General features: G+C 40.3%; 1 protein-coding gene across 4 annotated transcripts in view; it reads left to right on the forward strand.

Annotated features, from left to right (window-relative positions):
• Positions 1-14,468, forward strand: part of Pdss2 (decaprenyl diphosphate synthase subunit 2) — a 233,477-nt gene that overhangs the window by 151,754 nt on the left and 67,255 nt on the right. The gene's annotated exons all lie outside the window — the stretch shown is intronic.

Genomic DNA, 14,468 nt, shown 5'->3' on the forward strand with positions numbered 1-14,468 from the left:
TGTGTGCACATCCTAAGCATTAGCGTGTCCACTTGAAAAAAATAATAATAAAGGCAAAATTTTACTATAAGTGAAACACATGACATGAGCAACTTAGATTTTAAAAAATAATTTGTTTTTAATCTGAAGTAACTGGAACTCTGGAAGGTTAGGGAAATGTGACAAATTTTATACCTTGGACATCTGCTAGCATTTGATTCCGGGAGGCACCATCCCCATGAGGCATGCTGACCTCACCTAAGCAGCACATCGATGTGTGGGGACCTCACAAGATATAGAGCACAACGGACCATTTGCAGGATTTTTCAAAGACAAGAGCGGCTCTCTATATGACTGAAGGGCAATATCAAATGGTGGCAGAGTGGGTTATGAGCTAGCTCTCCTCAACAAAAGTTACCTTGCACAGAATATTAAATATGATGCAGCTAAGCAAGTGACGTTTTAAATATTTGCCGGCTTCTTCTTTTGATCATCACAAAAGTGAGAAAGAAAGACTGCTGCTCCTGTTTTGAGATACGAAGATAGAGGTTTAGAAAAGATTGAATGATTTTCAAGGTTACACAACTTACTACTTAGGATTCAAGCCTAAGCCCTATGCTCTTAGCTTCTTATTCTACTCTCATCTACATTAACAAACTGATTTGATAGCTTCCGTAGGACATACCTAATGTCTCACCCAATAACTGCTGCAGTGACCTGTTGATGAGGCTGAGGCATTGTTCTTACCTGGACTGTTTCTGAGGCATTCAACTTAATACCACCTAAGGTATTCATTAATTACTGATATCTCTCCATCTTGGTTTTTAGGGTGTTTATTTGCTGAAACAAAATGTCATGATAAGTTTGGCTGGACTCAAAACAGTCTGCCATGAGTTCAAGGCTAACTTGAACTACAAATGACATCTAGGCCTAAGATATAAGACTATCTCAAAAAACAAAAGGAAGCACACACACTATGTAATCCTCCTGCCTCTGCCTTCCTTAGCTTTCCCACCCTGAGGTCATAGGTGTGTGCCACACACACTTGTAGACATCTGGTCTGTGGACCTGAAATGACCACCACACCCCTTTGGGTGTGACTTCAGGCTGATGGAAGCGGAAAGAGAGGAGCTTGAGGCGTGACTTTCCTTTGGGCTCTTTCTCAGCAGATCCAGTAGGAAGAGCAGAGAAACACTCCAGTGGTTCTTTGTATTTTTCTGTGTAATTGTCCCCAATAAACACCCATTTATCATTTATCTTGGGTCTCTTGATATAATTACATCCTCACCTTCAAGATCTTGAAGTGAATGTGTTGGGCACTGTAGTTATAGCACCTCACTAATAGTTGTGTGAACATCTGTTAAGTATTGTATATCAGACAGCCTAATTAATAGAAACAATAATTATTGTATCAGTTTTATAGTTACATTGTTCACATCTTGAGATGAATAGGGTCACACTTGTAGGATAATCTCATTTTATGGATGAATATCTTCCTATTTAGAGCTGATAACTAGCATCAAAGTTTAAAGTCTAACACTTATTAATTTAAGGGTTGGAGGGTTAGATTTGAACTCAGGGTAGTTGGTTGTTTTTTTTATTCCAATTTTCATGCAATTTTTAAAATATTTCATATCTGTTTGGAAAGAGAACAGAAGACACAACGAAGACTTTGAAGGGTCACTGATTTGATGGAACAACCACTGACTAACTAAGCACCATTTTCTCATTAGCTAATAAATTTTCTCAAAAGAATATATAGCAGTGCTTTGTTCATCTGCCCCACCCCCACCCCCAAACAAGGCCCTTTAAAGACTTTGATTTTGCGAAGCAGTAAGACTCAGAACGTAGCTAAACCATTGGAAGATCAGTGATTTTTCAATAATGAAAACAAAAGTGCAGAGTTGACCACAGCAATGGGAGTGATTTATGCAGCCTCCATTTGCACCCCAGGTCCAATTTAAGTTAACCACATTTTCCTTCCTAACCAGAACCCGCCCCCACCCTTCCTGAGTATGCTTGTCATTACAGTGAAAGGAATCACTTCAGAGGCTGTCACACACACACACACACACACACACACACACACACACAGACCGAGTTGCATGTTGTGGCATGACTGAGAAGTTGCCACAGGCAGAGGTCATATGGAAGTGAGGTTCATGCTGTGGGTCTTTGTTGCTCAACCTCCTCAGCTTCCAGCCAATTCAGAGCAGAAATGCTTTGAGATTCAAGTGAGCTGCAAATCGTCTCATCTCTCTAGGGATAAAAGAATACAATAGTTCTCTGTTTTCCATATGCCAAGTTAATGCAGTAATGGAGATCTGGAGCAGCAGCTTAGCTTTCTGGTGAGTAGTATCTGTGGACTCTGGGTGCAGCAAAGTGAGAGAGAGTTAGAACTGCATGCTTTCTAAATCACCTTCTCCAGAAGTTTATACATACCTCATTTTCTAAAGCAGTGAAAACACAACTTATGTAACTAATATTTAATAGAGTGTAGGTAAATTGTGATCATGGAAACATACAAAGTAATTTAGGAAATTCATCCCTTGTTCTACTCATTGTAAAAAAATATTTTTAATCTTGCATTTACTAGCTTATGAACTATTTCTTCCTTATAATAAAAATTAACCCTTGGACTTTCTAAAAATTTACATAAGAAAAAAAATTTACCTGTTTTTTTCTGTAATAGCTAATGAAAGAAACCAATTAAAAGCAAGGTGTAGTGATACACACATTTAATCCCAGCATTTGGGAGTCAGAGGCCAGCTACAGAGTTCCAGGCCAACCAGAATTGCATAGTAAAAATCTGTCCAGATAGATAGATAGATAGATAGATAGATAGATAGATAGATAGATAGATAGATAGATAGATAAATATGGGGCTGGGGAGATGGCCCAGTGATTAAGAGATCTTGTAGTTCTTTGAGAGGACCTGAGTTCATTTCCTAGCTCCTATTTAGGCTTGTCACAACTGCCTGTAACTCATTTCAAGGAATCTGAGGCCCTCTGGCTTCCTGGGGCACCTGCCTGTATGTGGAACACATAACTTAAACTCAGACAGACACACATGCATACACACAAATAATAAATGAATCTTTTTTAAAAAATGAGGAGGAGGAGAAGCAAAGAAAAGAAAGCAGTTAAGTAGAAAACCGGCATTTTAAGCAGTCATTTGCCATTATCTTCATTGCCAACCCATGCAGCTTTATTACACGCCGTTTCCAATTCTCACACAAATTCATTTTTATCGAAAGGAATAAAATGTCTACTTCAAAATTCCCAGCTACACATAGATTAAAAAGCAAGCTGCTGTTTGCAGTAATTCGTATATAGTCAATGAAACTCTCTAAGCATTCTCTTATATATCAGTGGTGCAAAGGGGAACCATGCCACCCTTATGCCTAAAACAGTGAATAAACTACTGCAAAGGGCAACTCAAATGTCCTCAATCTTTTTCGTGATAGGATTGTGTGGTTTTAAGACTAAAACCTTTGTTTAAAGATTTCCGGTAACATATTGCCAGACTACTTTTCTGACCCCTGGGAGGGTCAGTACTGGGATGTAAGCCCAGGCCTTGTGCACAGTAGACAAGTGCTTTACAGATGTAAGCCCTGTTCATGCAGAGTACTCATGTTCTCTTTGTACCTATATATTTTAACATTAATGTTGGTGTCACAAGCCAAAATATCTAAACGTTCAACAAAATTATGTTATCATCATTGTTGTTACTGCAAAAGATCTAGAAGAAAGTATTCTTTGATTCCCACAAGCCACGTGGCAGCTCACAACTTTCTGTTGCTCCAGGCCCAGGAGATCCAATGTCCTCTCCTGGCCTCCAAGGGCATGACGCACACACTCAGAGATACATGCAGGCAAAGTACCTATATATATAAAATAAAAAATATTTTTTAAAAAATGTCTTCAAAGTTTAATTTAGTGCCTATTTCATAGTTTTTTCATAAGTACTATCCTGTAAATTACTGAACCATTACACAAATTTTGTGTTTGCATTTTTTAAGTAGGATATGCATATAACTCTGCTGCTGTATTTCACATTGTTTGTGTTTTTTGTGTGTGTGTTTTTGTGGTTTTTTTTTTTAATTTAGAGCTGAAGATGAAGCTTAGTGGTAACGAACTTGCCTAGAGTATGCCAAGGCCCTAGTTATGTTTCCAGAAGCTTCCCTCCCACACACAAACTCTGATGCTTGCAACCAAAAATAAGACTATTTTATATCTACATATGTGCTTTTTATATGTAATGTTATAAATATAACAACAATAATTAAAGAAGAGGTCATGAATTTGATTGGGAATGGGATACACAGGAGAAGTCAGATGGAGGACACAGAGGGGTGGAAATGATGCAAATACAGGACTCATGTATGAAATTCTCAAAAATCTGAAAGGATTAATGAACAAAAGGATGTGCCTTGCTGTCCTTAGAAAAAGCCTGCTTGTGTGATCTTGGATTTTAGGCGCTGTCTCCCCTCTCGGATAGATAAACACAGTTCACAATGCCTGGATTGTGTCTGCATTTGTTGTGGTGTGTGCCAGACACCTAATGTTCTGCGAATCTGGAATTGTCTTACATTCCAGGCAGAGAGTGTCCATAAGACCAGCCGCAGTAAAACCCTGAGCACTGAGTGTCCAGTTACTAACCACCTTTCATGCATAGCTCACATGTGTTGTTGGAGTTCTAAGCATGCACGGTGACTCTACTGGGGTGTGCCCCTAAAAGGTTGTACTTGGTTTCTTCAGCCACTGAGACTCCTTCCCTTTACTCTTTTCCTTTGTGTCCTTTCATTTGTGCAAGTACAGGCCGGCAGGCAGGCAGGCAAGCGGGCAGGTGTGAGTGTGTGTGTGTGTGTGTGTGTGTGTGTGTGTGTGTGTGTGTATGTGTGTGTGTGAGAGAGAGAGAGAGAGAGAGAGAGAGAGAGAGAGAGAGAGAGAGAGAGAGAGAGAGAGATGTTTAGATTGACCCTCCTGGACCTCTATGTAAACTAGGCTGGCTTTGAACTCACAGATTCGCCTGTCTCTACCTCCCCTGTCTTGTGATCAAAGCCACACTACATGGCCATTCTAATTATTTTTTTACTGTAACTGTGGTTTGACCCTATACTCTTCAGAGTGAGTTTCTAAGCCACCTTGGGGGTGGAAACTGGAAAGAGATAGTGCAATGGTTGGAAACACTCACTGCCCTTCCAGCAGGACTCGGGTTCAATTCCCAGTATCCACACAGAGGCTCATAGCCATCTGAATGTCTGTCCCAGGTGATCCAGTGCCCTCTTCTGGCCCCCACAGGCACTGCATATAAAATTAAAAATAAAACAGAAATACATGCAGACAAAACAGCATATACATAAAAATAAATACACTTAAAATTTAAAATTGGAGTAGTGGGTTAGGACTGCTAACATGCCCATTTTCTGAAATTGTATCTGCTTCTTCATCAATTACTGCTTCTGCCTTAGGAATCTACCCATACATAGTCCTTTGTGAAGCCGTGCCTCTGACTCCGGCTAATACCAAAAAGAGAAACAGCCACTGCTTCCCTGGCTTCATGCAGACTCTGCCTGTGGTGACTTGGCCCCAGACCCAAAAAAGAAGAGGTTTACTCTAGTTCTCTGATTAATTAACAGTCACTGAAATTGTAGTCATCTAAGCTGGTTTTTTTTTTTTTTAAGTAGGATTTTTTTAAGATTTTTATTTATTTATTATGTATACAACATTCTGCTTCCATGTATATCTGCACATCAGAAGAGGGCACCAGATCTCATAATGGATGGTTGTGAGCCACCATGTGGTTGCTGGGAATTGAACTCAGGACCTATGGAAGAGCAGGCAGTGTTCTTAACCTCTAGCCATCTCTCCAGCCCCCAAGCTGGCTTTTTCAAGCACAGTTCATACTTTACATATTAGTCATAGATTTTGTGGGGCAGGATAAGTCTGATTCTTGTATTTGTCTGGTTTTTATACTTATCTTTCTTTGGCTCCTAGGCAGCTTTGGAGTGAAACATAAAAACAAGGTGATTGAGTCTACTAGAAGTCATGGATGCTCTGCCTGCCTGCAGCGCTCTGTGCCATTGTCTAAAATTCCATAGCAAGATGACAGTACCCATGGAGAAAATGACAGGAGAAAAACATAAACAAGATGCCACATCCAGGTGGGAAATCAGGAAACAGTTGAGATCAGGGCTTCTTTCAAGTAACAATAACAGAGGAGGGAAGATAACCCTGCAGCCAGGTGTGGTAGCACATGCCTGGAACCCTAGTACTCCAGAATCAGTTTGAGGCCAGCCTGATGTACATGAGTTCCAGGTCAGCAAGGGCTACATAGTGAGACAACCCAACAGGGATGATTTGTGACAATGGTCGAAGATCTGCAATGCCAGAATGTAGAGCTGATGCCAGTTGTAGAAACTGAAGATGGATAAACAAGGGAACTATTGTATCATCAGTGGGATCCTTCTCAGAAGTCGAGAGAGGATCTTGGGGTGGTTCATAGAAAGGAATCTCTGGTATTGTTCCACTTTGACACTCTTGCCTATACCGGTAAGTCTTTCCACCAAAGCCACCCAAGCCCTCCCGCCACATAGATGGTTTCCACCAGCCGCCCAAGTCCCTCCTGAGTTCTACCCGCTGCATGGGTGGCCAAAATAATGCACAGAGACTTATATTAGGTTACAAATGCTGCTTGGCCAATGACTAGGATTTCTCATCTGCTAGCTGAGTCTTAATTATCAACCATAACCATAATCTATATATTTTTTAAGACTATCTTAACAGATGCCAGCCACAGGCGTCTTCTCTAGCCAGGATTACATGGCGGCTCCAGAGCAGAGAGCAAGAGGAAGAGAAAAGGGACTACATCCTGTTTGTCCCTGCTTATATATGAGTCTGCCTGCTATGTCACTTCCTGCCTGTATCACAAGACTTTTTACTACATTTCCCAGAATCCTCCTTCTCTCCTAGTCCTGCCTATCTTGCTTCTTCATTAGCCAACAGTGCTTTATTCAACAATCAATAAGATAAGCATACACAGAAGGACCTCCCCATCACTTGCCCTTTTTGGCATTCATTATCACCATCAGTATTGCCTTTTTAGAATCCACTCTACCAACCCAGTTGGAAATATTTTAATAGCTATCCTACTTAATTATTTTTATCTTAATCAAAAGTGTTACCATCTGGTGTTTTTTTATCATTGTTACCAACTTTAAGTCTCTTCCTACAAAAATGTAAGTATCACTGTATTTCTAACACCAAAACGGTACTGGCATATCAATAGTAGCCCCATCCACCTGTTGCTAAATTAATTATTTAGAAAGACCTAGAATGATTGTAATGGAAGATGTTTCTCATATTTTGGGGGATTATTAACATACAATTAATAAAATGGAAATACTCAAAGTGTACTATCTGATGTCTAGACATATGTTATGCATGGACCAAAGAAACTGTCATCACAATTATGTTGATAAGCATACCCATCACCCCAATAGTTTCCTCTTTTGGATTCCTCCATCCTATACCTTCTGCTGTTAACCTTATCACTATAAATTAGTTATGTTGGCATGCATCCATGCAGCATATATTAATAGTTCATAGCTTCTAAATAGCATTCAATTGTAGAGATCTACCACATTTTATGATCTATTAGTGAACATTAAATATGTTTCCAGTGTTAAGATATTCCAAATGAAGCTACTGGGAGCATTCATGTGTGAACAGTCCATATAAACATATACTGTATCTCTTGAGTTTACCTAGGAATTTCTTTTGGATAGAAACCTAATAGAGGACTTTGTGTGTCATACAATGTGTATATAGTGCTCTGTGCTGGCTAGTGTCCACCAGCTTGATATGAACTAGAGTCATTTTGGAAGAGAAACTGTAACATGAAAAAAAAAAAAACAGAGACTGATATTGGGGTTCAAACTTCAAGCTGAATATCAATAAAGCAAAGCAGCTGGTCACTAGCTCTCACCTCTAGCTCAGTCTAAAAAGACTGATCCACCACGAGCTCTTCACCAAGTGCTGCCTCTCCTCAGTGTGGCTGGAGAATGAATGCCTATACTGAACATTGAAGATATATATATATATATATATATGTGTGTGTGTGTGTTCAACATGTGTGTGCCTGGTGCCCACAGAGGCCAGAGGAGGTCATCAGATCTACTAGAACTGGAGTTACAGACAGTTGTGAGCTGCCATGTGGGCACTGGGAATTGAACCTGGATCCTCTAGAAGACCAACCAATGCTCTTTAACTACTGAGCCATCCCTCCAGCCCAATTTGAGTTAGTTTAAATTTCTTGTAGGTTTGTTTAAGGCCCAGATATAATGTATCTGAATAAATGTTCTATGTTCAGTTAAAGGGAACACACACACACTGTTATTCCTGGAACTAAATAGCCACTAAGCCATTTTGGTTAGCCGTGTCATTTAATTATTCACTATTTGTTGTTGTTTTAATTTTTCTTGTTCTGTCAATTACTGAGAAAAAAATATATTAGAGTCTATATGTTCATTTTAATGGTCATAGGGATGTATGTCTGTAATCCTAGCATATAGAAGGTAGAGACAAGAGGATCAGGAATTCAAGGCCAGCCTGGGCTACATGAGATTGTCTGGAAAAGAACAAAAGCCTAACATAGTTAATTAATTAGCAAGTACAAGTGTGGATTTTTTTCTAGTTCTAATTCTCCATCGTGTATTTGAAAGCTCTGTTATTAGGCATATTAGCCTTTAGCATCATTGACTCCTGAGTTACCTTAATGATTTGATCCTTTTTAGTTTTCATTGGTATCATTTTACTAATAAGCATTCTGATTTACTCATTTGTGTCTTTTATGTTTTTCTCCTTTTCCTTTTCCCCTGGTTGTTGTGACATAGTCTCACTATATATATATGGCCCAGGCTGATCTCAGACTCTTTGCAGTCTTTCCTATTCCTCCCAAGTGCTACTGTCATCTCCATTTTCTACTTAATATGTTCATTGTTTCTTGCTGCTTCTTGACTATATGTGATATGGTTATGAAAACTCTTGATGTCCGTCTACTGATTACATCATCTGTATCATTGTGGTATTGGTTTAACTGACTGGGTTATCTCCTAGTCATGATTTGTATTTTCCTTCCTAGTTATCTTTGATTGGGGTTCCGACATTGTGAATATTTCTATTGTGTGCTAGGTAATTTTGTGCATACATAAATATTCTTGAGCTTTATCGTAGATGCAGTGAAGTCACTGGAAACAGACTGATCCTTTCCAATGTTACTTTTGTATTGTATTGTCACACGGGACTTCAGTAGCAGTTAGTGATGGTAAAACCTGAGTACCCTACAGATGGTCTGTGATGTTAAGTTTCTCCAGATCTCTTCCCAACCAAGAGTGATCTAGGGGTCGTTTTTCTGTCCTTTGACTCGTTCTTATCCCAGACTTGATAGCCTTGATGCACATTTGTAATATAGTCAGACCTCCATATCCACTCATTCTTAGATTCAGCCAACTGGATGAAAATAGCTTCATGTGTGCTGAGCATGTCATTATTCTCTAAACACTGTACTATAACCACCCTGTACATGACATTTACATTTTTTTTAAAAAAAATTTCTTTAATTTTATTTCATGTGCATTCATGTTTTGCCTGTGTGCGTGTATGTCTATGTGAAATTGTTGGGTCCCCTGAAACTGGAATTATGGGCAGTTATGGGCTGCCATGAGGGTGCTGGGAATTGAACCTGGGTCCTTTGGAAGAGCAGCCAGTGCTCTTAACCACTGAGCCATCTCTCCATTCCTGACATTTACATTTTATTAAGTATGTGATTATAGCTTTTTTGTTATTTTTGTGACACAAAACCAGACATGTATAACTTAGGGAGAAAGGATTTGTCTTGCTCCTGCTTTCAGAGGTTTCAGTCCATCGTAGTAGAGAATGTGACAGAGCACAGCAGCTCAGATCATGGCAGCCAGGAGAAGGAAGTGGGAACACCTGCACTGCAGACTTTTTCTTTGTTACCCCTCTGTAGGATGGGTGGGGCTTCTCCTTTGCTCACTCGTCTAGTAAGGTGTTCTACTAGCCTCCTGGGCATTTCTTAACCCAACCAAACTGATGCTCAAAATTTGTCTTGTAGCTGAGGATGTGACTCATTTGGTAGAATGCTTATCTATAATGCACAAAGCCTTTGGTTTCATCCCCATTACCACATAAAGCCAGCCTGTTGTTGCAGGCCTATAATCCTAGCTCTTGAAAGGGTAGCAGGCAGGTCTGAAATTCAAGGTCATCCTCTGTTACATAATGAGTTAGAAGCTAGTCAGGGGTACATGAGCCCTTATCTCAAAAATAAATCGATGGATGGATGGATGGGTAGGTGGATAGGTGGGCAGTCGGGGGGGTTGGATGGGCAGGATCAATCATCACATTAAGTAATCCAGAAAAGACTTAAAGTATATAGGAAGAAGCTGTGTGTGGTGGTGAATGCATCTAATCCTAGCACTGATAAGCCAAAGGCAAGATCTCTCATATTCAAGGGCAGCCTGGACTAGATCTTGTTTTTAACTTCATTCATTCATTCATTCATTATGTGCATACATACATTCAATGCATGCTCACTATGGCATTCATTTGGAAAGCAAAGACAAACTTGTGGGAAATGGTTTCCTCTTTCCACTATATGATCCCAGGGATCAAACTCAGATGGTCAGGTTTGGTGGCAAGTGTCTTTACTCTCTGAGCCTTCTCACCAGCCCCTTGGACTGTATCTTGAGTTCAAGACTATCTTGAGCTATGTATGAGACAACAAATAAAAAAACAAAAACAAAGGCCAAGATGATACCTCAGTGGTCTTGTACTTGCCCAGTATGCACATGGATTTGATCCTCAGCACCCAAAAAAAAAGTAAAAAATAAAAATACAGTATATGGAAAAATATGCAGATATGTGCAATACTATGCCATTGTATAAAAGGGACATGGACATCTGGACGTATTGACAGTTGTCAGCATTCTGCAGCCTACAGATACTGGTGATGGATGGTACTAAGCTGAAGACTTAACAGAGACTGTTATCACAGAGCTCTCTGCTCTGCTGTCTCTTCTTGTAAACTGCCCTATGAACTCAAGCCCCTAACTTATACTAACTCTTCTAGCCTGACTAGAAACCTGGGTCTGTCTCCTGGACTCCAGGATGTTATCACCTCCACTGACTTAGCATTTGGTCTAGCTTGTAAATGAAACAGTTGTGAGGTTAATTTAGTTCCCATTTCTCAGAGATCACTTTTTTTCTCTTCGCTTGACTTAAGACTTTGAACATTGTGTATTGAGTCTCTGTGGTGGTTTGAATGAGAATGGCCTCCACAGGCCCATAGATTTGAGTGCTTAGTCACCAGGGAGTGGCACTATTTAAAAGGATTAGAAGTATTAAGAGGTGTGGCCTTGAGAGAGGAAGTGTGTCACCCTAGAGGTAGGCTTTGAGATGTCAAAAGCTCACACCAGTCCCAGTTTCTCTCCCTCTCTGCCTATGGATCAGGGTATAGAACTCTGAGCTCCTTCTCCAGCCCCTTGTCTGCCTACACGCTGCCATATTCCCCACCATGATGACCATGGCTTTAGAGTCAAGGATACAAGAAAGGGATTGTGGAATTTCCCTCCATGGCTAAGGAAAACTGTTGAGGCCAGGCACATGTCAGGGGTATCCCTGCATGAAGGCCCAGAGAGGCTATTACATGAAGCTGTTAAAGTGAAGCCTGGATGTCATTGGAGACCCCAAGATGGTAGAGGTGCCAAGGTTGTGGGACATCTGCCAAGGCAAGCTGCTAACAGAGTGTAGAACCAGCACAAGATAGAGAAGTGTATTGCAAACCACAGAGCTGGAGGGAGTGGAAGATCTGGAAAACACTCTGACACTAGACATGGAGACGCAGAGTTTGGAGTTTGCTCTGCTGGGTTTAGATCTTGCTTTAGTCCAGTATTTTCTCACTATGGTCCTTTTTTGTTTGTTTGTTTGTTTGGAATGGTATGTATTTCCTGTGCCACTATGTGTTGCAAGTATGTGATCTGCTCTTTTGTTTATACTGGAAATTACAGTTAAGAGACTCCCATGATTCTCAGAAGAGATTTTGAACTTTGGACTCTTAAACAGTGTTGAGATTGTGATAGTGTGGCAACTTTTGAAGTTGTACTGAATGCATTTCATTATGATATGGCTACAAACCAATAGGGGCTAAGGAGGGGAATGTGGTGGTTTGAATAAGAATGGCTCCCATAGGCTCATAGATTTGAGTGCTTAGTCATCAAAGAGTAGCACTATTTGAAAGGATTATAAGAATTAAGAAGTATGGCCTTGTTGAAAGAAGTATGTCACTGGAGGTGGACTTTGAGGTTTCAAGGGCCTAAGCCACACCCAGTCTCCTCTCTCTCTCTCTCTCTCTCTCTCTCTCTCTCTCTCTCTCTCTCTCTCTCTGTCTCTCTGTCTCTATCTCTATCTCCTTCCCTCCCTCCCTCACTACCAGATCAGGATGTAGAACTCTGAACTACTTCTCCAGCATCATGTCTGTCTGCATGCCACAATGCTCTCCCCACCATGATGATAATGGACTAACCCCTGAACCTGTAATCAAGCCCATAATGAAATACTTTCCTTTGTAAGAGTTGCTGTGGTCATGGTGTCTCCTCACAGAAATAGAGCAGTGACTGTGATCATCCTGTTGTATGTATTTTGTCCCGTGTTTTAGTTCTTTCAAAAAAAGAAAACCATCTTAGCCAGAAGTGCTAGACTGCAAGACTTTTTGACCTACATTATAACATCTTTTTATAAAATGTTATAAAATCCCACCCCCCAAGTAAAAGATATAGTGCCTTTATGTTGATATACTAAGTGCTTATTGAATGTGTGTGTTAAGCACTTTGGTCATGAGAATAAAAAAATTAAAAAATGACACCAATTTTGTACCTGGTTGACCAGGAGGGGAAGAAAAGATTGCTTTTAGAGAAAGTGGATCACTTTGGTTGAGGTTAGATTAGTGTTGGAGTTTGGCAGACTTTTCAGATAAAAAAGTAAAGAGCTCCAGAGATGGGAGGTAGAAATTCATCCCTGTAGACTGATAAATAAATAGGCATTGGTGCACAAACAAAGGCAAAATGAAACGGAGACTAGGGAGAGCAAGTGGGAGTGTCCATAGCACAGCCTTTCTGTGCTGTAATTGGACTTTGAATTTAGCATCATTTCTTCTTGACTAACACTAAAAGAAAATATGTCGTGTTTGCATTATTTGATTACCAATGCTATAGATAGTTCTTGTTTCTTCCAATCATTAAACAAGGGGATATTGCTCAAGTGATTGCTTAGCAGGTGCCAGGTCCTGAGTTTGATCCCAGGCACTTTAAAAGAAATAAACAAAGAACACAAACAGTGATTTTCTTTTTGATAAACCATTATGTAAGAGCAGTGCTTTCAACATACAATTACAAACAGCTGGTTGTCAACATCACTTAGAAACCAGAGGGTAGTGGTGCTATCTCATTAAAGACACTATCTCTCAGAAAAGGAACTCTATCTTCTGATAGTTAACATAGTAAAGAGATCGGAATATAAAATCTAACTAAGGTGTTTTTATTGTAATCTGGCTGGAATGTCACTATAAACCCTATATTAACAATAGAGCTGAGCCAATGAGATAGCTAAGTGGGTAAGGATTCTTTTTTTTAAGATTTATTTACTTATTTATTATGTATACAGTGTTCAGCCTGCATGTATGCCTGCAGGGCGCCAAATATCATTACAGATGGTTGTGAGCCACCATGTGGTTGCCGGGAACTGAACTCAGGACCTCCGAAGAGCAGTCAGTGCTCTTAACCTCTGAGCCATCTCTCCAGCCCCGTGGGTAAGGATTCTTGCCACCAAGTCCAACAACCTGAATTCAATTATTGGAAGTCACATGGTAAAAGGAGAGAATCAACTCCTATAAGTTGTTCTCTAACCTGCATATGCTCGCTGTGTCGTACACAAATCCACATGCATACGTGAGCACACAAATTAAATAAACATTTGTCTTCGAGTTTCTATTGCTGTGATAAAACACCATGTTCAAAAAAAACAACTTGGGAAGGAAAGGGTTTATTTCAGTTTCCTGTTTCCAGTCCATTATGAAGGGAAGTCAGGGCAGTCACCTGGAAGCAGGAACTGAAGCAGAGGCCATAAAGAATGCTGCTGGCTGGCTTACTCAACCTACTTTCTCTTTTTTCTTTTTTTTTTTTGGGGGGGGTATTGTAGGAAATTACCAATATGGAGTCAGGTAGAAATATAAGGGTATTTAATAGGGAAAAGCCTTACTTTCAGAGCGACCTAGCCAGCCGGCGTGGCAGCGGTCTGTACGCAAGCCCAAAAGAGAAACCGAAAGCGAAAACGCAGTCACCCTACGTCCCCTGACCACACACTTGCAAGCTTGTGAGGGCGTGGTCAGGCACACCTGTAGCCAGCCCCTAAGT

Source organism: Cricetulus griseus, chromosome 2 (genome assembly GCF_003668045.3).
Source record: "Cricetulus griseus strain 17A/GY chromosome 2, alternate assembly CriGri-PICRH-1.0, whole genome shotgun sequence".
Classification (NCBI taxonomy): Eukaryota; Metazoa; Chordata; class Mammalia; order Rodentia; family Cricetidae; genus Cricetulus; species Cricetulus griseus.